Source organism: Ambystoma mexicanum, chromosome 12 (genome assembly GCF_040938575.1).
Source record: "Ambystoma mexicanum isolate Mex_15411 chromosome 12, UKY_AmexF1_1, whole genome shotgun sequence".
Taxonomy (NCBI): domain Eukaryota; kingdom Metazoa; phylum Chordata; class Amphibia; order Caudata; family Ambystomatidae; genus Ambystoma; species Ambystoma mexicanum.
Window position 1 is genome coordinate 1,064,564,182 of NC_090936.1, and position 24,868 is coordinate 1,064,589,049.

The 24,868-nt window shown below is 47.4% G+C and overlaps 1 protein-coding gene across 1 annotated transcript in view; it reads right to left on the reverse strand.

Moving 5' to 3' along the window:
* Positions 1–22,322, reverse strand: part of UCN3 (urocortin 3) — an 85,799-nt gene extending 63,477 nt beyond the window's left edge. The window contains exon 1 of the mRNA XM_069627766.1: positions 22,220–22,322. The gene's annotated coding sequence lies outside the window, so the exon portion shown is untranslated. The remainder of the gene's footprint in view (positions 1–22,219) is intronic.
* Between the last annotated feature and the right edge of the window lie 2,546 nt (positions 22,323–24,868).

The following is a 24,868-nucleotide window of genomic DNA, read 5'->3' on the forward strand; positions in this document are numbered from 1 at the left end:
TACATCCAGTCCATTCTCCAATTGTAGTAGGGTGTATACGATATTGAGTTCCCGTATAGTGATATCAGTTCTTCCTTCAGGGACCGGATTCAAGGTATATAGGTATATAGGCTTGGTATAAAGGTTGGTGGCAAAAAACCTTTGAAGCCGTATTTTGTGTCTGAAATGGTCGAAATCTATGAGAGTCTGGACATAGTCGTACCGTGCTGTTGGGCAAAAATTAAATCCCAAGCTGAGCACTTTGTGTTGGTCTTCGGTAATGGCATGATCCGACAAATGTATGACTTTCATCTTGCTATTCATATCTACGGTCAGATTGTCTACTTGCCAGAGCGCAGCAACCTGCCCGAGGTACTGTTTGTGGCATTTCCTGCCCTTCTGCCCCTCCTCGTTTTTTTCCTCCACCTCATCCTCTCCGCCGCATATGGTTTCCTCCTGTTTTATGACGGAAGTGTCGTTGTGAACTGAATGCACAACTGGGTGCAAGAGCTCGCCCAGCGAAATCACAAAGACCAAATGGCAGGACACTGCAACAACAACAAAAAGTGTCCGATGAAATGTCCATGCTGAAGCGACAAGGGATTCTAGAGCTCTCAGTTGCCTCCATTCCTGGCTCTCGGGAACCAAGAGCCAAATAACCATCTGGTCTTGAATACCTTTCCCAGAATCTCCCTCAAAGGTGAGAGGAGGGTGCCCACCAGAAAGTGGAAATGCCAGTCCAGCCAGAATGGAAAGTGGAAGCTGTTGAAATCTCCTGTAGGGGCCATCTTTCCTTTCAGAGTAGCTGTGAGGTGTTTGGAGGTCTGTGTGATACATTATTTGCATTATAACTAAGGCCATCTGTTGATTACAAATCGTTGAGTACTAGAGGGGTATTAGCTGCTCACCTCTACTGAGCTTGAAGAAGGAACCACTCCTTTGGGCAGTTTTGGCGTGCCAGACAGGGGTGAATTGGCCTACAGGGAACTCTGCAGAATTCCCAGCAGGCCTCTGAACCCTGGGCCTCTTTTGTATGGTAAACTTCATCATTTTCAAATGTTCTCCTCTGGAAATGGGTAGTGCCTGCTGAAAATGTGTAATATGGGGCCACTTTGAACATTATTTCCTAGGCCTCTTTTGGTTCCCAGTGCACACCTGGTGCCAGCAGCCTGAACACACAGGTGGACATAGACATCGCTCCTGACCATTTGAGCCTGAGGACACTCCACGGCCTGCACAGTCTTTAAAGGCCAGTCCAGTGCCTCCTATTGATGAATGGGGCATGTGGTGCCTGGTGTAGCCTCGGCCGTATCCCCTTAGCGAATACGCAGGGCTTCAACTGGCCCAGGAATAGTTGAGACAGAGTTTTAATTTGAGCCTGGTGACGAGTCCCTGCTGAAGCCAGTGACAAACGTCAGATTCCCTCCTTCTCCCCCTGACATGTTGCCTTTTCCACGCCAGTGCTTAAGCACCAATGCCATGTGTAGTATCTGCTGGGTGCTGCATATGGAATGCCTGATGGACTGTGGAGTGTGAGTGTGGGGGAGTTCTGCGAGTGACTGTTGGAGAGGGCTTCAGCATGGACTGTGAGGTGAGAAGATGTGTACTCCCGATGGTCCCATCTAAGCCTTTACCTGGAGCTGAAGAGTAAGGTTTTCCTGTTTGATAAGCCTGGCTCCTGTGTCCTGTGTCCACTTCAGCCATTAGGCGCTGAAACACACACAGAGCGAGTCCCATACTTTGACCCCTTGCTGATCATTGGTGAGTGTTGCTCGAAGGAAATGTCCTGCCTTCCATCTTTCCACCAGAGGTTTCCTAAAAGTTTACATTTCATGAACAGCAAATTGGAGAGTTTTTTTCAGTTGACCTTGTGAACTGGAATAAAGTGAAAGTGAGAAAACAGCTCTCTTTTGATGGATGGAGCTGTGCCCTGCTTGGCGCCCACAGATTGCTGACGCAGCTACATTGCCTCCCTGAGCTATCTTACTGGGATGTGAAATTGTCACTATAATAGCTCATGGTGCTAAATTGCCTGCTTGCTGGATGTACCTGTACTCTGCAGGTGACAATTCTGGTGGAAAGGTGGAAGGCAGGACATTTCCTTCAAACAAACCATAGCTGATCGTTTAGAGTTCATGCTCTAGGTAGAAGGTAGCTTTTGTATGTAACTGATACCTTGCTTTACAGGACGAAAACTATCTATAAAAAAAGGCATGTTTAAAATAATATATGGAAACCTGCACTGACCTATTTTGCTTTTTTATTTTAATATTTTTCTTCCAGTATATTTTATGACTACTAATTGCGTATATTATTTTAAACATGCCTTTTTTGTAAGAGAGTTTTCTTCCTGTAAAGCAAGGCATACTTTGTAATAGAGCGAAAGCTTAACTATTAGGCCACTCCTGGAATTACTTACGTTTCTAGGGTCAAGCCTGGCACTTCTTAAGTCGGACCCCCAAATATTGCCTTGTCACTCGTTGGGGGCCCAAATAAAGCACTGCTGGTCATGCATGCGCCCTTGTTGATTGAACTCGAAGTGAGAACGCTGTGTTTTTTACATGTTACATACAAAAGCTACCTTCTCCCTAGAGCATGGACTCTAAAAGATCAGATATGGTGTACCTAATGTTATAAGCTACAAGATCACAGCATTTGGCTTCAGTGAACTTTAGTAATCACCCCACTCTGAAAATGATGTGCTTTTCATGTGTGTGTCTGTCTTCAAAAAGCAAACACAACTCAACTTATGTTCCATGAAGTGTCTGAACGCAATCTGACAGAAATGTATTTTCCGAAGTGACAAACTGACGAATGCTTAGTGACAAACTGGTGCACTAAGGGCCAAGAGCGAGATGGAAAGCTGTTTGGAGCTCATTTAAGCTACCCCAGTGCTGAAATAAAGGGCTGCTTTGACACTTTTGTCAATGGAAACACCTCATGCAAGGTCAGAAATCTTCTTAACACTCGTCTTTAAGGGGTGCCATAACAGCTTGAATAAAATAATAATCTGTTTTTATAAAGCGCTACAAACCCTGCAGGCATCTAAGTGCTGAGATAACAGTTGATATCATTATCTCACTGTGTGGCACTCAATTTATCAACCTCGGAAGGATGAAAGGCTGTGCCAGCCCTGCCGGTATCCGAACCTGCATCGCCAGGCTGCAAACAGATGTTTGAAAGAGCACTCAGCCAACAAATTACTCATGTGCTTTTGGAAGACTTTTTGAAAAAAATGTTGGCAGATTTTTATGTATTGTTCAACCCTTTTCAAAAGTAGTCTAGTGCGATATTTTCTGTGAATAAGACTTTGCATTTTTATTGGTGTGCTGCGCTGTGATCTGAGCTCACCTCTTTGCCTTCCACACAGTCTGAATGTTCGGCCGTGCTACCAAAAGGCGAACAAGGTGTTCTTGTACACTCCTCGCTTGGCTTTAGAATACTGGTTGTATCTTCTGGGGCATGAGGGAGCTGAAGGGGAAAACAGTTGGTAAACACTTGGCCTCTCAGATTAGGAAAAACCCTGCCGAATTACCAAATTCGACTGATTAAGCGGAAAACTGAATCATTGGGCCTCTTTCCGAGTTTGGAGGTAGCCATGGCGCTATTGGCGCCATGGCTGCCTCCAAACCCGGGTCCGTGTCCGGTCTGGGTGAATGGGGACTTACCGGGGCATTCCGACCTGTGCGGACCCGGTAAGTCCCCATTCAACCAACCATTCCCCATTCCCATTTGAGCCCCCATAGAGCTCAATGGAAATGGGGAAGGCGCTAATTAAAGGGCCCGTACATTAGGGGCATGTTATTAGCGTGGCAAAGGCTGTGTGATCAGACCAGTAAGGGTTTAACGGCACCGGTCTCCTTACCGGTGACCGTTAACCCTTACCGCCCAACTCGGAATGAGGCCCATTGTCTGTTAGAGGAAGTGGAGCTATAAAGCAGATCAAGGGTTCGGTAGCGCCTCCCGATAACCCAATGAATGAACAAGGTAACTAAATAGTAAATAAAATAACTGAAGGCTTTACATCAAAATAATCTCTACCTCCCTCCAGTGCCATTCTTTTAAAAAATATCAGATTTTGACGTTTTCAGTGACTGCATCCAAAACATTCCAAGCCGATGTTCTACACGTCTGTGACTCTGTCCTGATGTTATGTTTTTGAAAATGTGTATATTTGTTTTGATGATTTACAGATCATTGAGAGTGTGATACAAGGAAACAGGTATCCCCTACCATAGGTTATGAGGGCACTGCAAGTCACCGAAGAGTTCCTTGACAACATAGCGGAGCGAGTCCAAAGGCTGAGCTCCTTTAGAACACGGTTGTCCAACTCCGGGCCTCCAGGGATAGAATCATGACAGGTTTTCAGGATACCCTTCATTAATATTCATGAGATACATTTGCATACAATGATCCTAAATCCAGGCACATTTCTTCTCATGAATATTAATAAGGGATATTCTGAAAACATGTCAGGATTCTGGCCCTCAAGGCCTGGAGTTGGACAACCCTGCTTTATAAGATCACAGAACTCCAAAGCGACTTGTAATCCCCTTCTTACTTACAGTAAGGGATATATATGTTTCCTTATAATAAATGGCCATTCACAGTCATCCCCTTAACACCCGGTCCCTTTGCATAATATAATGTAAGGTATCTTCCAGGTGCTGATACGTAAAATCAAAGTAGGATCTTTTGGGATTAAAATATCTAATATGCAGCTTCTAATGTCAGAAAATAAAGTATGCAGTCTTATAAAATGCATCGAAAGAACGTTCACGTGTTGTGCTATAAAGTAAAACATTTATTTATTTTGCATTTTTAAAGCACTCACACAGCCCACTGGCATTGAGGCGCTGTTACAGGAATTGTTTGTTTTTTAGTTGTGTCATTGTTTTTTTTGTCTTAGTTGCGTATTTCTAACGTGCTTAAATACCCAGAGGTTTCTAAGAAACCTCTGCGTGTCGTCTTGCTTCCAAGGCAAGCATGTTGCTGCTGAGTTATCCTCCGGAACATGGAGACGTATTCTTCGTCTCATGTGTTCAATTTAGGCAGGCCACAAAACGAGCGCTCTGCTATAGGCCGTTTCCTATCCCTGAATGTCTGTAAAGTGTCACAGAAAGCTATTTTACAAGAAAGGAGCTTTCAAAGCTTATCGGGCTGTAACCCCTTAAGTGCCAGACTATTATGCAAGTCTATGCAAAAAGGACAAGCATAGTCGTCCTTGGCACTTTGAGTGCTGCAGTGACAGCTGGAATTCTCTGTGGTGGATCGAGCAGTGGCATTGCAGCATCACAATGCAGCTATACTTGTTACACAGCGGTTGGGATGCCATTTTCTTATTACAGCTCTACAGTGATGCCACAACTAGTCTGTAAAGAGAACATGACTTATATGGATATTGCAGGCTGCCATGTGTTATATGTTTCATGGATCCCCAAAGGACATGCTTTGCTTTACATTACATGGGTCTGCAACCTTTGGCTCTCCAGATGTTTTGGACTACAACTCCCATTAACCCAAGCCAGCATAGTCAATGGCAGAGATCATGGGAGTCATAGGCAAGAACATCTGGAGAGCCACAGTTTGCAGACTCCTGCTTTACACAAAGGTAACCCGCTCATTCACACCATTCTGTCTTCTGTGAGGATTCTGGGACCGCTCTTTCTGCAATTACACTGTGCGACCACCAGGTGTCAGTATCATACACCTGCTTCTGTTACCAGCCGAGACATCTCCCCTGCACCCTTTGCAGCTGAATGAAATCTATTTTAGGCAGATAAATGCTTTACACCAGTTGGTCTTCATCGTTTGGAAATGGAAAAGAAGTAAATAGCATTGAGAAATGTAGAGGGGCAAGTCTTTGCCACAGTATTTTGGAGGCTGATTTGTTGATCCCCTATCTTCTGGAAGAAAATGGGCGCAGCACACCAGCATAGGTTCCAGGCATGCATTAGATGTTACCAGGTTACACCGTCCAAACACATTTAATAACGGTTTATCATTTGGGGAGCAGGGATATTTACAGTCAGTGGAGAACTTTTAACAGTGCTTAACAGTGGAGTGGGGAGACAGCAAGAGTCAACAAAATTATGCAACTAAAAATGAGCCCTGATTATGCGATTGTTCTTACTTCACTCACTCTCTACACACCCTAAAACACACTCATTTTGCCCTCTCTCACTCTTGGCTGGCTATGCCATCAGGCATGCCGGGTACATACTCAGCGCTGTGCAGTTTTACTACGCAAACCCTACTCCACGTCGTGCACCCAGGACTGGCCTTAGCACTGCCAGGGCCAGGGCGAGTCAACAGAATGTGGTACCCCTGCTCCCCACCACACTGGGGCCCCTGGAGGATGTGGGTGGTGATGCCTAATTAAATAGAGCGCAGCTGCAAAACTAGAAGCTGAATGGGATGCGTGCTGGAGCGCGGAGTTAATCGCTTCAATAGAGCGGCGGCTGTCAACCCCCCCGGACCTCCTCCGATCTCGTGCTGGCATCAGCGGGTGAGCAGACTCATTTCGGTTCAATAGGGCGCTTGACGCACCTTCAACCACTGAGCCAGCTCGGGGGAGCCCTTGAAAGACTCCTCCTTGCTGGCGTGGTGGGGGGCTAATGGCACCCCGTGCCGGTTGCCCCAGCCCACCCTGCCCTAAGGCCTACCTGCCTGCACCACCTTTAAGAATGTGCTTAAACCCATCCGTTATTCATTACACTCTCTCGGCCACACTCTACACACAACCTCTGCCAAACCCTACACATTTTCACCCGGGTTCCAATACTTTAAAGGGAGGCAGATCATTTCTGCATTGGGTGGAGGCTGAAACGTGGGGGTGCAGTAATCGGTCACTAATTGCCTCATTACGGGTCTTGGCAGTAACCGTGCCGGTAAAACTGGCGGGTTGCCGCTGGACCGTAATGAATTACCGGCAACTGACTTCCAGGTGCCACCGGGCTATTCCGAGTTTGGCGGCCGGGAAGTCAGGCACCAGTAATTTTTCTATTCCCTTTTTCCGATTGAGTCACATAGTACTATGGGAATGGGGAACACGGACGCACCGGCACTGTTAATAACGGTGCCGGTGCTTCCATGAAACTCAGCGGGCATGTGCCATTCCAACCGTCAGATCTGACGCTGGCGGGTGGGACGGGACCCGCCCCCAGAGTCGTACTGTGCCGGTCTGTAAACACGGCTTGCGGTAGGTTTGCCGGCACCGCTGTTGCCAGACCGGCAGAGTCGTAATGAGGCCCATACACACCAACGGCAGCAGTGCATTGGTTCGGGGGATTAACATGGCGGTAACAACTTCTCCTCATACTTGACTGCTCTTGCACAGAGTATATTGGCACACAAAGGATTGCAGGCCGCTTGCCACTGTGTACATCTCCCCTACGCGCAAGCGCGCACGCACGCACGCGCACACACACCAGCCCGAGCCTGAGGTGTCTTCTGCTCCTGTCAACGCCAAGTAACGGGAATGTAAGGCGCCTGCTGGGCTGCGTGCAGAGGCAACGCAGAGAACAGCCTCTGCACATGCCTGCTGGCCTACTGCCAGTACTGTTACTTTGGAATGCATTACGCGAGTAGAATCCTCGTGAGATTTAGCAGTATTATTCTATTTGCAATTGTGTGCACAAAATGCCAAAAGTATACGTTGGGCTCACTCGTCACTGTCAATTATAGATGTATGCATTTTAGATGTAGTTCACAATATTAAATAATATTACTTCATGTTGACAATTTCTATGCATTGTATAGATCCATATATGAACGTAGCGTGTATTATGCGTGTGCAGGGGCATTCATTGCCACCAGCCTGCATGGTAGGCAGAGCCTCGAGAGTCTTAGGAGTGCCCGCGCTGTGTCAGTGCTTCCAAAGCGGCATTTCAGCCCTGTTAGATATATGCCTCGGCTTGCCTGGTGTATGCCACGCTGCTATGTCTGACGTCTGTACCTGTAGCAGGTGGAACCATCCCGCCCCGCTCTCTCTAGGAAATATCCCCCTGCAGCATGAGATGGGAGGAACACGCACCAGGCAACGGGCCCTCGTCTCCCTCATGCATGCCAACATTGTCCATTCCATTGGGCAATCCCTAATCCAGTCCTGGCTTTAACTTTGCATTCTGGGACCTGTAGTCCCGGATGTTCCCCAGTGTAAATCCAGGACTACAACTCCCAGAATGCGAAGTTAAACCCAGGACTCGACTAGTGTCTGCCCAATAGAATGGATAATGTTGGCATGCATGCTTCCTCAGCAAGAGGAAGTGGGAAACCTGAAAAGGCGTAGCTGAGAATGTCTCCTCCTCCTCGTAGCAGTGTCCTCTTCATCGAAAGAAAGCTGAAATAAAAAGAGGGGCTGGGCCCCCAGTTTCCACCGGCCCCAGCCAGACACCCCTGCCTTCAAAGGATGGCAACGTTCTTTACAGCAAGAAAAGGGGGTAACCAGGTCTTCCCACCCACGCAGTATCCCCTTCCGCAAGCGAAATGAGACAGGTGTTGACAAAGTCAATAGTTCCGGTTTTTGATAGTGAAAATATGTACCTGTGATGCAGAGTATTAGCAGCACATGCTCGGGTACTCACGCCATTTGCAAGATGCTTACCATACATGCCCATGGAGTACCATTTTCTGGAGGATGTTGCCAACTCGGCTCATGTGACCGGTATTGCCATCATTAACTAGGTGCTGTCCTCATATGGCAAGGTACCTGCATCCTTCCAGGATATTGCCATCTTACTGAGCCAGGTATTTATACTATTTGCCAATTGTTGTCATCAGGTGCCCACCTTCTGACACAATCTTCCAGGTAGTGTGCACATGTACCACAATCATAAGCCAGGAATGCCATCCTTTGCCAAATGCTGCCATTACATGCCCCAGTGCTCACCATTTCTAAAGTATTCCATTTCTCAGGGACTGGCATCATACGCCCACACTATTTGCCAACTATGGCCATTATGAGCCCATGCACCCCATCGGTCAGGATTTTTCTTCATAGGTCCAGGTCTTCACTCTGTTTGCCTACTATTGACATCACATGGCCAGAAACTCACATCACTTGCCAGATGTAAGCATCATGCTCTGTGGCTTTGCCATCGTATGTGCAGCTGCGTGATTTTTGGGGGTATTTCTATCATTTGCCAGGTATCACAACCATTTGCCAAGTAGTAGCATTATATGTCCAGATAATCGCACTACTTGGCGGGTATTTCCATCATAGGCTCATTTACTTGGGAGTGCAAGCAATTGCCATTCGTCAGAGCGTGACATCACATACCATATACTGGCACCGTTTGCCTGTTTTTTGTTGTTGTATTTATTTGTTATTTATATAGCGCGTTACGCCAAGGCGCGGTACAAAACCAATTTGACAGTACAATAAAAATGCGCAGGTGGATACAATAAAATTATCTAAATTAATGTAGAGCTCACAGTACAATTAAGGCAGAAGTAAGAAGGTATTTAGGGCAGAACGGAAAGATGAAAAGACCGGGGGGAAAGAGGGAGAGCTTTCCAGTAAAGAGGTGCCAGAAGAGAAAAAGAACGGAACCGAGAGGAAGCACAAAGGGGACGTAGAATAGTTAAAAGAAAGTGGGTTGACGAAGAGTATGGGAGGGGACATAGAAGGAAACAAGAGAGGCGAGGTAAATAGGAGCAAGTCCATAAAGAGATTTAAATATGATGCAGAGAAAATTAAAATTAAGCTGAGAATGAAAAGGTAGCCAACGGAGAGAGGCCAATGACGGGGAAAAGGAGCCACAAATAGGTAGGGAATATGGATAGAGGAAATGCAAATAGATTTAAGGGGAGCTAGATGGGAGGCGGGAAGACCAAAAAGAAGAACAGAGCAGTAGAATAATCGAGAGAAAATTAAGGAAGAAATTAGAAGCTTTGTAGCACTGAAGGTAAGAAGAGTTCCAACTTTCTGGATGTTAAAAAGATGAAAGCGGCAGGAACGAGATGTAATTGAGATATGATGAGCAAAGGAAAGATTAGCATCAAGATGAAGACCAAGGTTGTGGGCAGTCAGAGAAAAGGGCAGATGTGGAGGGGAAAAAAGAATAAATGGAGGGGAAACAGGAGGGGGATAGTATTGGCGGGAAAAAAAGAGGACTTCAGTCTTAGATGGATTAAGGATGAGAAAATGGTCCAACATCCAAGTTCTGATCACAGAAAGACAAGCAGAAAGAATTTAATAGACATCAGACGTGAAAGAAGAAAAGGATAGAAAAGGTTGGGTGTCATCGGCATAAAAGTGATGAGACAACCCAAAAGAAGGGACAATCTTCACTAAAGGAAAAGTTTACAAAGAGAAGAGAAATGGACCGAGGACAGAGCCTTGGAGAACACCATGTAGAAGAGGAAAGGAATCTGAATTAATACCAGCCCAGGATACTGAGTAGGTATGATTATCAAGATAAGATTGAAACCATGTAATTACGGAGCCAGGAAAGCCAAAGGAAGAGAGAGAACGAAGAAGTCATGTGTGATCCACTGTGTCAAAAGCAGCGGATACGCCCAAAAGTATAAAAATGGAAGAGTGTTTTGCATAGCGTGCAGAAAGGAGACAGTTGCAAACAGATAAAAGAGCAGTTTCCGTAGAATGAAGAGCTCAAAAACCAGATTGAAAACGAGGAAGTTTAGAATTAAGAGTAACAAAGGAAGAAACCTGATAGTAGAGACGTTCCAGTGATTTAGAAAGATATGAAGAAGAGAAACAGGATGGAAATTCGAAGGAATAGCAGGATCGAAAGAAGGTTTTCTCAGAACAGGAAGAATGGTAGCATGTTTAGATAAAAGAGAAAAAGAAGAAGTAGTGAGAGAAATGTTAAGAAGACTAGTAATGTAAGAATTGAGAGAAGGATAGATTTTAGAAATGAGAGCAGATGGAACATGATCTTTAGGAGAAGCAGTGGGATGCCCCTGAGAGATGAGTAAGGAAGTGTCAGAATTAGAGATAGGGGGAAAAGAGGAAGGAACTGCAACAGGTGGGGAAAGAGAAACTGAGCAGGGTGAAGACTGGGGAGGAAGGGCAATGGCAGAGCAGAGAGAATTCACTTTAGAAGTGAAGAAATTAGCAGTCGTATGCAGTAAGTGTGGAGAGAAGGGAGTGAGACAAATGGGTGAGAGAGGGATTGAGTGATCCGGCAAGGGAGGAGACAAATGGGTGAGAGTGGGATTGAGTGATCCGGCAAGGGAGGAGGCAAATGGGTGAGAGAGGGATTGGAAAATCGGCGAGGGTGCGAGGATGGAGAGTGCAAGAAACCAGAGTAATAAAGACATTTAGAAGAAAGAAGTGCCTATCATATAAAGTATAGCAGGAAGAGAAGGACACACAGGCAGACACAGATCGAGATATATGCCAGAGACACTCCAGGCGAGGGAGAGTCCTACGCATGGAGCGAAGATACGGAGAAAGCCAAGGCTGAGAAGGCTTACGAGAAGGAGAACTTTTTGAAAGAGGATAGAAAGTGTCAAGAAAGGTAGAAAGGTTAGCAGGACAAAACAGAGGCAGCGTCCTCCATCAAGAGAGCTTCAAAAGATGAGTGAGATGGGAGAGTAAAGATACAAGAAGATACAAAGAGAGGGGTATTGAAGGTACGAAAATCGCGACAGAGAAAAGAAGGGGTAAAATCAGGGGGGTTAAATAAGTGTCACAAACTGGGGGATAAATAGAAAATGAGAGCAAGTGATGATCAGAGGAGTAAATAGGGCAGATCGAGAACTCCGATAATAGCCAGAAATGGAGAAGAAGCATGACTAGAAGAAAGATGCAGATTGAAGTCACCCAATAACAAAAAGAGATTAGAACAAGGTAGAACAACACTAAGTAAAACATCAATGTCATCACAGAAAGTGGAAAGAGAGCTAGGAGGACCATAGAACAGAAAAAAGGTCACAAGACAGGACTTAGAGAAAGTAGAAAGAGAGTATTCAAAAGAAGTGAAAATAGGGAACAAGAGGGAATCAGGATGAATTGTGGAGGAGGGCTGGTGAAGAATCCCAGTTCCCCCACCACAACCCAGAGAACGAGGAGTTTGGGTAAACACAGTATCTGAAGTGAAAAGAGAAGCAGGAATAGCAGAATTAGAAAAATGAGAGACAACTCGCAGTAATGCATAGAAAGTGCAGGTTAAGACGTGGAACATATCAAGGATGGAATGAGTCTTCTTGTTAATTGACCGAGCAGTCCAGAGTGCAACATTAATGGAATAATCACCTGAATCCATGGGTGTATAGAGAAGATTGGAAGTATTACGAGAAGCAAGAAAACAAGGTGGTCTATATGAAGACCAATGAGTAGGAATAGATGTGGACATGGAAAGGAAATTTGACTTATCGTGATTGACGGAATATAAATGCAGTGATGGAAGCAGCCCTAGAAAGGAATAGAGTAGAATACCAACTAAGAGGCAAGTTGGCTGTGCCACCAAACTGATGTGTTAAAGCACAATCCAGGAACCAACATGGTAAACAGTTAAAGTGAGTAAAGAAAAGCAAAGAAAAAAATTCAAGGGCGGACCACTACTAGACTGAGTGTAGATGTAACAGGTGTCTGAGATAGACCGATGGTGGCCGATGGATGGGCCACAGAGAATGGAAAGGTTCAGGACACACACACCGGAGAGTAGACAGGCAGACTGGCCATGGGTCGACGGAGGGCCGGTGTAAGAGCAAGCAGTCTCACAGAAGGACTGTAGTTCTTAAAACTGGTATGCCCCACAGCCAAGGGCCACTTGATGATATGAGCAGAAGACTGGAACAGGTGAAGTAGGCACGGTAGGATGAATATAGGGCAGGGTGGCAGACAGTGACACCAGACTGTGCCAGAAAGAGTCTCGTGCCGGCAAGGTATACCAGTAATACCTAGCAGGTTGTGAGTACCTGGACAAATGATGGCGGTACTCACAGCTTACTAGGTATTACTGATATGTACCCGGGTACCCATGGCAATCAGATACCTAGATACTGCTGTCATTTGCCAGGGGTGGGAGCAGGATGGGGTTGGGGATGCAGCATTCCTCTCCCGCTTTTTTCTGATGATGGGTAGAAGTGGGGCAAAGCTTGGCATCGCTGCTCTGCACCATGCATTGACCGGCTCCCCTAAACAGGCAGCAGTGAGAAGGAGGCTGTCAGGGGAGTGGGTGAACAAGCAGTATCGTCTCCTCCCTTTCACTCTCCCCTTTCTGCTGCAGCTGAACAAGTATGTGATGGCCTTTGCCCCAGCCCCACTGACCTTTCAGATGTACTAGCCAGTTAGGAAATCCAGTTCTCCCCATAGACCTGCAAGCCTCGTCTTGGGAGGTGATGTGGTCTAGGGGCTAATCTAGTTGCACTGATCTCAAGAGGCCTTGATTCTAATCCTGGCTCATTACTTGAGTGCATTGTGTAACCCTTGTCAGACCTCTTTACACCCCTGCACCTCAATTCACCCCCTGACACAGTTTGTAAATGGGCTGAAGGCTGGTTTATTAGAACTAAACACAAATAAAAGAAACATGAAAGAGTCAGAGGTAGGTCATATGAGAGCCAGTGTTGCCCTGTGTACTCAGTGAAGAATGCAACTGTTTTATGAACGTATCCCATGCCCTGCATAGTGTGTGGAAGTCAAACAGCCTGTTGCTGCTACTAAAACCCAAGCAACATATACAAACAAAAGTAATGCCCTGGGAGGATAGCCCAGGGGCAACAGTTTATTTTGGGAGCAAGACAACCCAGAGCAATTCAGGTTTGAATCCTGAGCTTAGAGACTGGTCTCTGGTATTAAGCGAGCCATAAAATATTAATCAATTTAAAATAACTGATGTGCTCATAAGTGTTGCATTACCCATCACTGATTTGCTTGCACTCTTCCTGGCGTTATCTGGTTGGCCCTGTGGAAGGTCCACTGGACTGTGGCACATGTATGCACTTAGTAAGGCATGTGGCAGGCTCTCAATTTTCAGAACTACTGGCCTGTTGCAAAATGGACTGCTGTCTCTTGGGGTTAGCCGGCCTCTACTGTTTGGTGTGAGGCCTGGTGTAGTGACTATTCTGGAATATGTGGTCTAAGGTGACAGTGGTTTGAATCCTGACTCAAAACTCGAACAGGTTGTGTAAACCTGGGCACAATCCATTGCCCTCTTTTAACTGTGTTCCCATATCTGCCGAAATTGAGAGCCCTTAGAACTTGGTTAACTGGCAGCTTGGCAGACTAAATAATATATCAACTACAATAAAGATACAAGTAGCAGCTTAATGATAAAAAAGAACAGTGTCGTGTGTTCTTTTATGGTGTACATGTGTTATTTGGTTATATCCCAATGTCCGTTACGTGTTACTGTAATTTAAACATTCATGTTCAGCATTCTGACAACATGTAAAATATAAACCTTCCCACCTGGCCACAACATGCGATCCTGAGAGATCACTTTACCAGATTGAGACCAATTCCTATGGGCATCTGACTGACACCTAACCAGCCCTTCCTGCCTTCCAGAGAGCCCACTAACAGGGTGCGGTGTTTTTTTGTTTCGTTTCCCTGCTCTCCAGTTTCACTGACCCCTGCCCCACTTAGCACAGTGTACCATTTAGACCTTGTAGATCGCAATGTGTGGGGGAGTTGAACATGCAATACATGGCTTTCTGTGCACAACTACAAATCAGGTACAGGCAGGCACAGATAACGGGTTATCTGCAGGAGGGGCTATGCAAGCTGTAATGCTGAGAGGTTTTTCAAATGCTACATTTCATCTCTAGCTGAGGAAGTGGAGCCATTCCACACAAGCTGACGAATATGCAAAATAAATGACTTTGTTAGCTAATTAAGGTATCAACTCCTTTGGCCTCATTACGACCCTGGTGGTCCGGGAACTACGGTACCGGCAAGCATGCCCGTAATGTAGTTCCCGGACCGCCATACTAAGTGCTCTGCTCGCGGGTGCCGTTTCACCTGCCAGGTTTTTCTGGGCGGGTGTAATGGCACCCGCGAGCAGAGCACGTCGGATGCACCGGCACAACTATGTATGTGCCGGGGCATCCGATGTCCCCACCCCCTATGGGGCACAATGGGGATCAGGACGCCCTTGATACCGGCACCCACAAATGGGCAATTACCGGGTCCGCCAAGCTCGGCATGACCCGGTTCTTGCCCATTCGCGGGTGCCGGAAAAAATGCAACTCCGGCGGCAGCCGTGCCCTTAATAAGGGCACGGCTACCGCCAGAGTTGTAATGAGGCCCCTCTATTCAACCCTTGGCTGACACGGTACAAGCCAACGGAATGATATATGTATATACATAGAACAATTGTGTCTGTACTGAGTGTTGCTCGGTTACATCTGACTCAAGGAGAGTTCATTCCTAGCAGTACAAAAAAATAATGGGAGACAAAAAAATCACTTTGGGAAGACTGAAACATGTGCACAAAGATAAATCACTAAACACATGATATGATATAATATGGCATTTATAACACACCTATACACAAGTGTTTCATGACAATGATGTGTTCTGTAAACAGCGCTTCGCCAAAGCGCTTTACATAGAACATATTTACATACAATATCACCCAACCGAAGTTCGTGCTCGTTTATCGGCCGGAAAAATAACGAAAGGCCGAGTTGGCCTTGCCGGAATTCGAACCTGTGTACTGCAAATCCCTCACAGATCGCAGCAGTGAGCGCTCAACCCACTGAGTGATTTTGCCGGTTTGATGATGTACAATTAGTAGAACCAGAATTTCAGTTTTAAGGGGTTCCATTGAGGTGTATGTTTGGGATATGATTGTAATCCATGTTCTTAATGTTGCACTCATAATACCACTTGTGTAACGTGCTACCTACATTACTAAAGTAACACAAGAAGTGGCCTAGCAGACAGGCTGTGACGTTTCTGAAGTGGATCTTCACAAGTGACAGTTATGGATTACGTTTCCTTTCAGCTTTTTGTTCCATTTCTGATAGCTGCGCTAAAATTGCATTTTTTTAAAATTTCATACAAAGAGCAGGCGAGGTGGAGATTTACTTCACATTCTTTTGTCAGTTTGGCTTTGAAGAAGAGTTCAAATGTATCCAAACCTACAAAAAAACGTCTCTGAATGGCCCACAGTTGATGGACAGAAGAGCAGGAGGGGAAACACAATCAAAGCAAAACGTCCTTTCATTGCTGTGCTTAGTCTCGGTATTGCCAGCAAGTCCCAGACGGATGCAATAGCGTGCCACCCAGTGGTGCCTAAACCTTCCCTGCAAGCCAAAACTTCTCCTCATCAGCTGCACTTAACGACCAAAATTATTAATGCAATCAAACCATGCCTCTCCTCAAAAAACTGCCTCGCCATTGCCAGAGCCACTATCGGTGCAAAGCTGGACTACTGTAACATACTCCTCCTAGGCACCTCTTTGAAAAAGCCTGAATAAACTGCAAATCACCCAAAGCAGCGCCCTGAGAGCGGCACTAGCCATTCCTAGGAGGGAGCACATCTCCCAGGCCAGACCTGACGCCCACTGGCTCCCAGTTGAAGGGCATATTTTTTTCAAGACCCTCACTACCACCCACAGATGCTTATCTGATTCTGCCTCCCTGTATCTGTCAGAGAAAATTCTCTTAGACCAAAGCGGGTGCAACACTCCCACCAGCTCATGGTCCCAACCTTCAAAAGAGCCAAAGCTGGAGGAGCGAGCTTCGCTGTGTTAGCTCCCAGAATCTGGAATGCCCTGCCACTCTCTATCAGGATGGAAACCTCCCTCATGCCTTCCGCAAGGCACTGAAAACCAAGCTGTTCAACTAAGTACCTCCTTCATACAGTTCTAGGGTGACCAGATTTCCTAAACAAAAAACCGGGACGACCAACAACATAAAAGAGGGACTACCCCATCGCAGCCCACCAATTATCGCCCCTCCACCAACACGCCCCGACAACCACCCCGCAACCATATTTCCAGCTCTTCTCCTTTCTATGAACTGTATATGATGTAATTTGTGCAGTTCTGTCTATGAATCTTGGCATGTTAATTCAAAACGAGCGTTTGCTCTAATTGATATTACATGGCTTGCTGTACAATGATTTCCAAGCCCGTCTCTGTGGCACAGTCAGTAAGTGTTGTGACTTGTACCTGAGAGGTTGGGGGTTCGAGCCAAACCTCCAACTTCAAAATTCCTGTCAGTAAGTGTTGTGACTTGTACCTGAGAGGTTGGGGGTTCGAGCCAAACCTCCAACTTCAAAATTCCTGAAGTGTTGTGAAAAATAATTACGATTTTAATCCCCGTAGCCACCCAAAAACTCCCGGGACCCCGGGACGGAGGGTGATTTCCCCGGACTGTCCCGGGAAAACCCAGACGTCTGGTCACCCTATACAGTTCTGATGTAACCTCTGGAACATACCATGCCTTATCCTGTAAATGTGTTATACTATGTCACAGCCATGTCTATTTCTGTACCATACTGTAATCTATATATGTACCTAAGCGAATCCTGCTTGAATCTTCTGTAACAGCGCCACAATGCCTCAGGGCCATGGCACACTTTATAAATTCAAATAAATAAATAAGAAAGGTGGGTAAGACATCCCTCCTCTTACCTCCCCCACTCCCACATTCCTCCTGGCCAAGGCAGGCTGTGTTTCCATGGGAAAGGAAGATGGCAAAAAAGCGAAGTTTAAAGCATAATCCACGGGGAACACTGGCCTTTAAGCCATCCACTAAGGCCAGTCTGCATATCTGATTGGACAGCAGGGTTCTGCAGCTTCCAAAGGTGGGGAGAGGAGAGCCCAAAGGACTGTGACCCACCAGTGCAGGCCTGGCCCATTTCGACAAGATGGTGGAGGGGGCCCACTTGCTTAGAGCAGAAAACAGTCTGAGGCACCTGTGGGGGGCGTACATTATTTGGAATGAAAGCAATACACCTGGGGATTAATAGCCGCTGAATGTCACGAGACGGCCAGCAGGGAACTGAAACACTAAATGCCCACTGAACGCTGTAAATCCTTCTTTGTGAAGAAGTGGCTGGTGTGCAGAATCCGGTGTTAAAAGGCAACGAGGTGATAACACATCTCTATACCCAGAGCAAAGTAATGGCCAGAAGGGCTCCAGCAAACGCAGCTTGTAAGGCGAGCGCTGCAAAGTACACATTTAAAGCCTCAGAACGAAAGTAACATTGGAAGGAATATATTACTATGTTTTAAGAATGCTGACTGACAACATGGGGGCCGTGGCTGGGGGCCACTCTGAAGCTCGAGACCGCTTTCGACTGAAAAGGTTGAAAGGCCCTCACGCCATCCCTGAGCCTGTGCATTGGAGATGTGTCACTCTATGTTTTCGTTTTTCCTTGGCTGTCGACATGAGGCTGTATATTAGCAAAAATAACCGAACGATGTGCTTCTGTGCACACAAGAACTTATTTGTGCGATTTTTTTTAACTGGGCCTAGCTGCAGCCTACTGTTAGTAAACAGAAAAGATGGCGGTGCTGCCAAAATGTAGTTCAACTTTGCAATTGGAACACTGACTTGGCAATCATTTAGTTTGGCGGACGTGTTACCTTTACTGGGTGACCATGAACATGTGTGTAGCACGATGTGCTTGACTTTGGGCGGGGTTGTGTGCTTTGCCCACCTTGTTTCTTGCACACACGTTGACTTTTGAGCTGTTAACATGTTTGTGGGGGTGAATGCTTTGTTGTAATCTGCTTACATACAACATATAATAATAAAGTTATCGTGACGTGAAACACCATTGGGCCAAAATGTTTAGAACTTGTGCGTATATACATACACATACACACACACACACACGTGTACATATGTATTTAAGCATTTAAGTGGTAACACACTGCACCTCTGGTTAGCCTCTCTGGTCTGGCAAAGTGGGTAAACAGCGGAGGGTAAATGAGCAGGGCACCCCCACCACTGCCATGCGCTATATGCCGCGATGCTACACTCCCCCACTCCCCCAGCTTCCGAGGGGCGCCTAGATGCGCCTAGAGGCGGTAGGAGACGACAAGGTTACAGCACATAGACATGCATATCATAAGCATACTGGGAATCTGATAGGGAACTGTGAATTAACCTCCAATAGTGCCTGCCGCAGGCCCTTGTGATGTAAATAATACACCATTGGGCCCAAGTTGCCAGCAGATTCCAGAGATGGGATGTGTCTAGTAAAGAGCACCTGCTGCAGGTTATTCCTTTGGATTATTGTAGGCTTCCCACTGGGAGAAATCAGTAATTCATTGAACTGTCCTAATCCACACACATTACTGGGAACAATGTACACTGTACAGCTATGACATCATTTGGATGATCTGTGGGTCATTAATCGACTGATATTTCTATGTATCTATCAATCGATCAATCTTTCCGTCCATTTGTTGATATTTGAATCTATCTACCTATCTATGTCACTGTCAGTCCATCTATCCATGTTGTTTGTCCATTCATATATGCATAATATCAAATGTTATCTCAGCGCTCAGATGCCTTCGGGCTTGTAGCGCTATAGAAAACTAGATATTATTATTATTCTCCATCATGTTGACAATCCATCCACCCACCCACCCACCCACCCACCCTAACCCACCCACCCACCCACCCACCCACCCACCCACCCACCCATCCATCCATCCATCCATCCATCCATCCATCCATCCATCCATCCATCCATCCATCCATCCATCCATCCATCCATCCATCCATCCATCCATCCATCCATCCATCCATCCATCCATCCATCCATCCATCCATCCATCCATCCATCCATCCATCCATCCATCCATCCATCCATCCATCCATCCATCCATCCAGTATTTGTCATCCATCCATTCATCCATTCACCCATCCACCCATCCAGTCTTTGTCATCCATCCAGTTAGTTTGTCCGTCCGTCCATCCATCCTTCCGCCCGCCCGCCCGCCCGCCTTCCTGCCTGCCTATCTATCTATCTATCTGGCATTGCATTTCAAGGAAACGCTATGCTGCGTGTGTGCACACACACGCACACATCGTTTTAACGCACCCTTGTACATGGACTGATGCTATTGAAATCGCACACACAGTAGTATCATAATTACATTATTTTGTGTAACCTGCACCTGTGCTGCCGTTCAGTCCGATCGTGTGAATTCTACTGACCCCTTACGCTACGCAGCGCTCCCCACTCACACCCCAGGGAGTTCCCTGTAAAAAGCCCTTACGGAGCGATCTGCGTTACTTTAAACATCCTGAGGTGCCCAGGTGTTCCTCTGTGTTCTGCTCCCCTCTCCCATGCCCCCCACACACTTTGGCTGTTGAGGGGTCCCGGCGCGCTCTGTAGCACGCGCCGTGGTGTTCCTGTCCTGTATGGTGAGTGTATTAGAATGAGTGCTGTACACTTCCCACCAATTTACGGTCGCAACACGAACACTTGATTTCTTTTGCTTCTCCGCTTATTTATATAGCGCTTTGTACCAGCCTTGAGCCCGCTGCTAGGCGCTCATATTTGTGACGGGCTAATAAGTGAATTGCCCAGGATCACACGCTCCAATCAAGGGCGGAAGCCGTGTTTAGAAGTCAGGTCTTCTTGAGTCGCACACAGCAAAAGTGAAAACCGCCCCGCTCCAAGTCCTCTGGCCAGCTTTACATTTGATCCAGCGACCGCTTAGAAGCCGTTTGGTTCTCGGTGGTGCGCTACGTTCAGTATGTACCCACGTTGCGAAGTTCCTGCCAGTGCCACCTCGTGTACAACATCGGCGAGGCACCGAGCGCTGTAATGCGGGGGATAGAGCCCAGTGAAAAGGACGCCTTATCTGTGGAAGCGTGTCCAGGGAGTCATAAGACAAACTAGACTCTTCCTAACTGTTGCCAACTTCTTACATTGCCCAGTCAATGGTCCAGGCATTACGCGTGGAACTTAACACCTGGACCCTTCCCCTGGGTCTTAGAGTCCACCAGCTGCCAGACCTGGGTTTTCCTGAATTCTTATAAAGTCTGAGGTCCACTCAAAACCTCACCCTTCACAGTTCAATAAACGGAGTTCAAAGGGGTCTGGTAACAATGGACGTATGTTCCATGTCCATAGTGCCAAGAGGCTCGGTGTGGGCGAACGCGCGCTCTACAGAAACACCTGCTATGTTATGGTTATTTCATGAGAGCACCTGTGTCTTTCTACCCTCATCAATCATCCAGTTTGTTGCGCGGCTCTTTTAACCGCCCTGTACTCTCTCCTTCACCAAAGAAGCGGCTAGAGGTAATTCAGTTGGCACTATGCAAGTTGCGACTTTCATTTACATATTGTACGCGTGTTATCAAGTACACAGTGGGGCAGTGCTGTGGGTAACATGCAGAGAGCGTGAATACTGGGGCGCGCGGGTTCCCATTACATCCAAGACAACAGGTAAGCCCCAGACCAGGTCCCCAAACGCATACAAAGGCATCTTTTCCCCAAACCTTGTTTCCTTGTTACCGCGGGGAAACTGGGTGCGGGGTAGGGCACTGCCCCCAGTTAGGAATACTTAAAACATCGGATCTCTCTGACTCATAAACCCGCAGTCATTGGGGCAGCTTTTAATGTCGAACGTTTGCCCGTTTCTGAGCTCTCCCAATCTTCTCAGAAATGGTAACTGAGTCGCATGCACAGTAAATGATTTGCAGAGGAGAACACGGCTCTGTCGCTGGCAGATGCCGAGATTAAAGCTGATATTGCCTGGCTCTACAGGCTACAGCCAGAAACGGTGGCACGATAGATCCTCATTCCCCCACCACACATCGTTCCCTTCAATAACGGCGCCGCGCTCTGCCCCTCCCCTATGTAATTAATACATTAACAACTCCATCCAGCTGTTCACCCATCATCCAATCAGCCCCCGATCTATCTATACCCTTGTCTATCCGTCCGAACATCCACCCGCATGCTCATTAATCACCAATATGTCCTCCTATCCATTATTGCGACTGCTGGTTTATATAGCGCTCCAAATAGACTCCCGTAGATTCTAAGCGCTCGACCAGGCAACCCATGTTTCATAGCTTCGTCCTGTTCCCAAGGTGACCATATTGTCCCCGAACTATACTCCATGGTACATGGTATCGTTTCCAGTTATCCTGGCAGGAGCGAACTATCCATCTATTCATGCATTAATTCATTAATTAATTCATTCATTCATCCTTCCACTCCTCAATCCATCTATCCACCCGCATGCTCATTCATCCATCAGTGTACCCATTCATCCATCCATTGAGCCATCCCGCCTGCTGCGGCCAGCACTCCCTGCGCACCCGCGGATCACTCACCTGGAGCAGTGTGTGCCGCGGAGCCGCGCCTCTCTGCGTCTTGCAGCGCTCAGGAGAAGCCGGGCATCCGGACCATTGGCTCTGGGCGCTAGTTATGCCTTCTCTCCCCGCGCCTTATTGTTAAGAGGCGGCTTCGGAAAGTTTCTCTATGGAAACGCGTCCCTCCCTCGTGTATATATAAAAGTGACGGATCACGAGGCGGAGTCGTAACTCCAGACGTACGGTCCTCAGTTGGAGATGATTTCATTAAGGGGGAGATCAGCAGGGAGCCAGCGGGGGTGGTGGTGGGCTGGGCGGGATAGGGCGGTATAGAGAGAGCGCAACGTCACAGGGTGCCTGCCACTGTCCAACTCTTTCATGGGGAATTATGGGTAAAGACGGTGGGAGGCCGTGCTGCACTTTTTCCTTAACATATACTGGTGAATGAACTCCCCAGCCCCCTAATAATAACGAGGTGTGAAGTCTAACAGCTCCTCCCTCCGCCCCCCCCCCCCTCATCCGTATAAACACACACGGAGCCCAGCACGCGCTAAAATACTTAATTCTGGACCCAGTCTGCAGCTTGCATGGATCAGGAACGTGTCCATGAATTCCCCCAGCTGGAGAAGATAGCCCGGTGGGCTGACGCGCCTGCTGCAGAGTGTGTGACAAGAGAGGCAAACACATCAAAGATTTGAATGCAACTTGCAGTGCTAGGTCCATAGGCCCGAATCCCACCTGGGGTAACTCCGCCTTTCATGCATCAGAGATGGATAACACGCGTACCATTGGGTCAGCGATACAAACAGCCATTACTGCCATCCTGTATCCACTTGAGAGGGTTGAGGGGTGCCATGTGTTCCCCATTATAAGCATGGACCTGAAGGCCCCAGAATGCAAAGCGCCGTTGTCTAAAAACACATAACTGTCACAGGTGGTGCAAGGCCACTTAATAGCCACGTGTGCCCAGCGAGATTTGGTTTGTATTCTGTTTCTCTGCTGCACTGACGTACTCTCTAACTTCTAGAACTTACACTTTTGCCGCAGTCGGGGTTATGCAGAATGACAAGTTGTGGTGCCAGGCGTCAAACGTCATTACGAGTTCCGCCAGACTGAATTGCAGTTACCACACAGTGTGGCATTAATTCACTGTACTATCTAGGGTTGTAGAGGTTGCCCATTTCAGAGTCCCATTGGCAACAGTTGGAATTACCGCAAGCAGCAATGCAACCCATTATCAGTGGAGATTACACCAGCATTTAGATGACACTTTTTGTTATTGGTTATTTATAACGCGCTTAATACCCAGAGATGTCTAAGTGCAGAGCTGGGGATCGAACCTGTGTTGTTCCATTTCGTCTTTTTTTCCAAGGCAAGCGCATTGCACCGGAGCTATCCTCCCGGCCTCCGCGCACTTCCGGGTAGTCTAGTGGCATAGATCAGTAGCCTCTCTACTATCTGTTCATGGGTCACCGAGCAGAGAAGGAGGCGAGTAAGAGGCACCCGAGGGCAGCTGGCAGAGCCCAGCGTGGCCCCTTCCTCTGTCCTCTCAGTCGGCACTGGTGATAAAAAGGGCGGGCATATTAGCTGCCATTGATACCTAATGTAAGGGGACTCACTTGATCAACCCAGCCTGGATTCGAACTTGCTAAGTGCAAGCACTCTCCATGTCAGAGGCGAGCTCTTAACCCGTGAGATGCCGGGAGGACAGCTGTTCCCCGCCCCTCCTTCCCCGGTGAATAGCCACTAAGTGCCTTTCCTCAAGGGGGCGGTGCGTCTGTTTCTCCGCTCATGCTGTAAGAAGGCAGCAAGAAACCGCAGGAAACGCACGCATCTGGGAAGGTTGCTCAGGGGGTTGAGCATCTGATGTAGTCTCCACCAGCGTTTCATTCTCACTTATTCTGCGCTGATTTCCCGTCAACTGCCCAGTAAGTGCCTCTTGTGTGGTGGTCTGCCCCCCTGACCCCTCCCCGCCCGTCTCCTTCTAGCTTTACAGAACTCACAGCGCTTTAATGGAAAACAAAGAAATGCAGGTACTCACCAATCTAAGTTTTAACTGGGCCGGGGCCCAGAGCTAGTATGGTCGAAACATTGCTCTCATCCCAGGGCCTTGCCAGGTTTCCCAGGCCCAGTTCACCCTGTCTCACCGTCTAGTCACGTAGTTCCCTAGTTGGCACACTTTCTGGGCAATGCTTCAGTGCCTCACAAAGCGAGGCAGGGTAACTGCTGTTACCATTAGCAGGCCCGGAGAGGGGCAGCCCAACCTCTCCCCCTCACTGCTCCTCTTCCCCCCCCCTCCCCAGTCAAAGAGACAAGCAGTCTGTTTCAGCACAATGCTGAGGAAGGGAACCTCACCCTTCCTAGGCAACTAAGTGCTAAGCACCAAAGGAAACCAACAGGCAGGCAGGGACCAGCTTCAAAGACCTGCCCCCCAGGGGGCCAGACAGTTGGCTATCCGGCCGGGGGCTGGAATATAACAGCCCCCACTACTATACATATCAAAGACCCAGGGCTTCCCTGGGTCTTATAAATACAGAGCAGCATGCTCTGAGAAAACACAAACAGTTTGTGGACCCTGAACGGGGACCCAAACACACAGGAGGTGCACTGTTTACCCACTGTCTATTTGTATCACTCTCTTGTTGTCCCTCTCCCACTCACCTCCTGCTC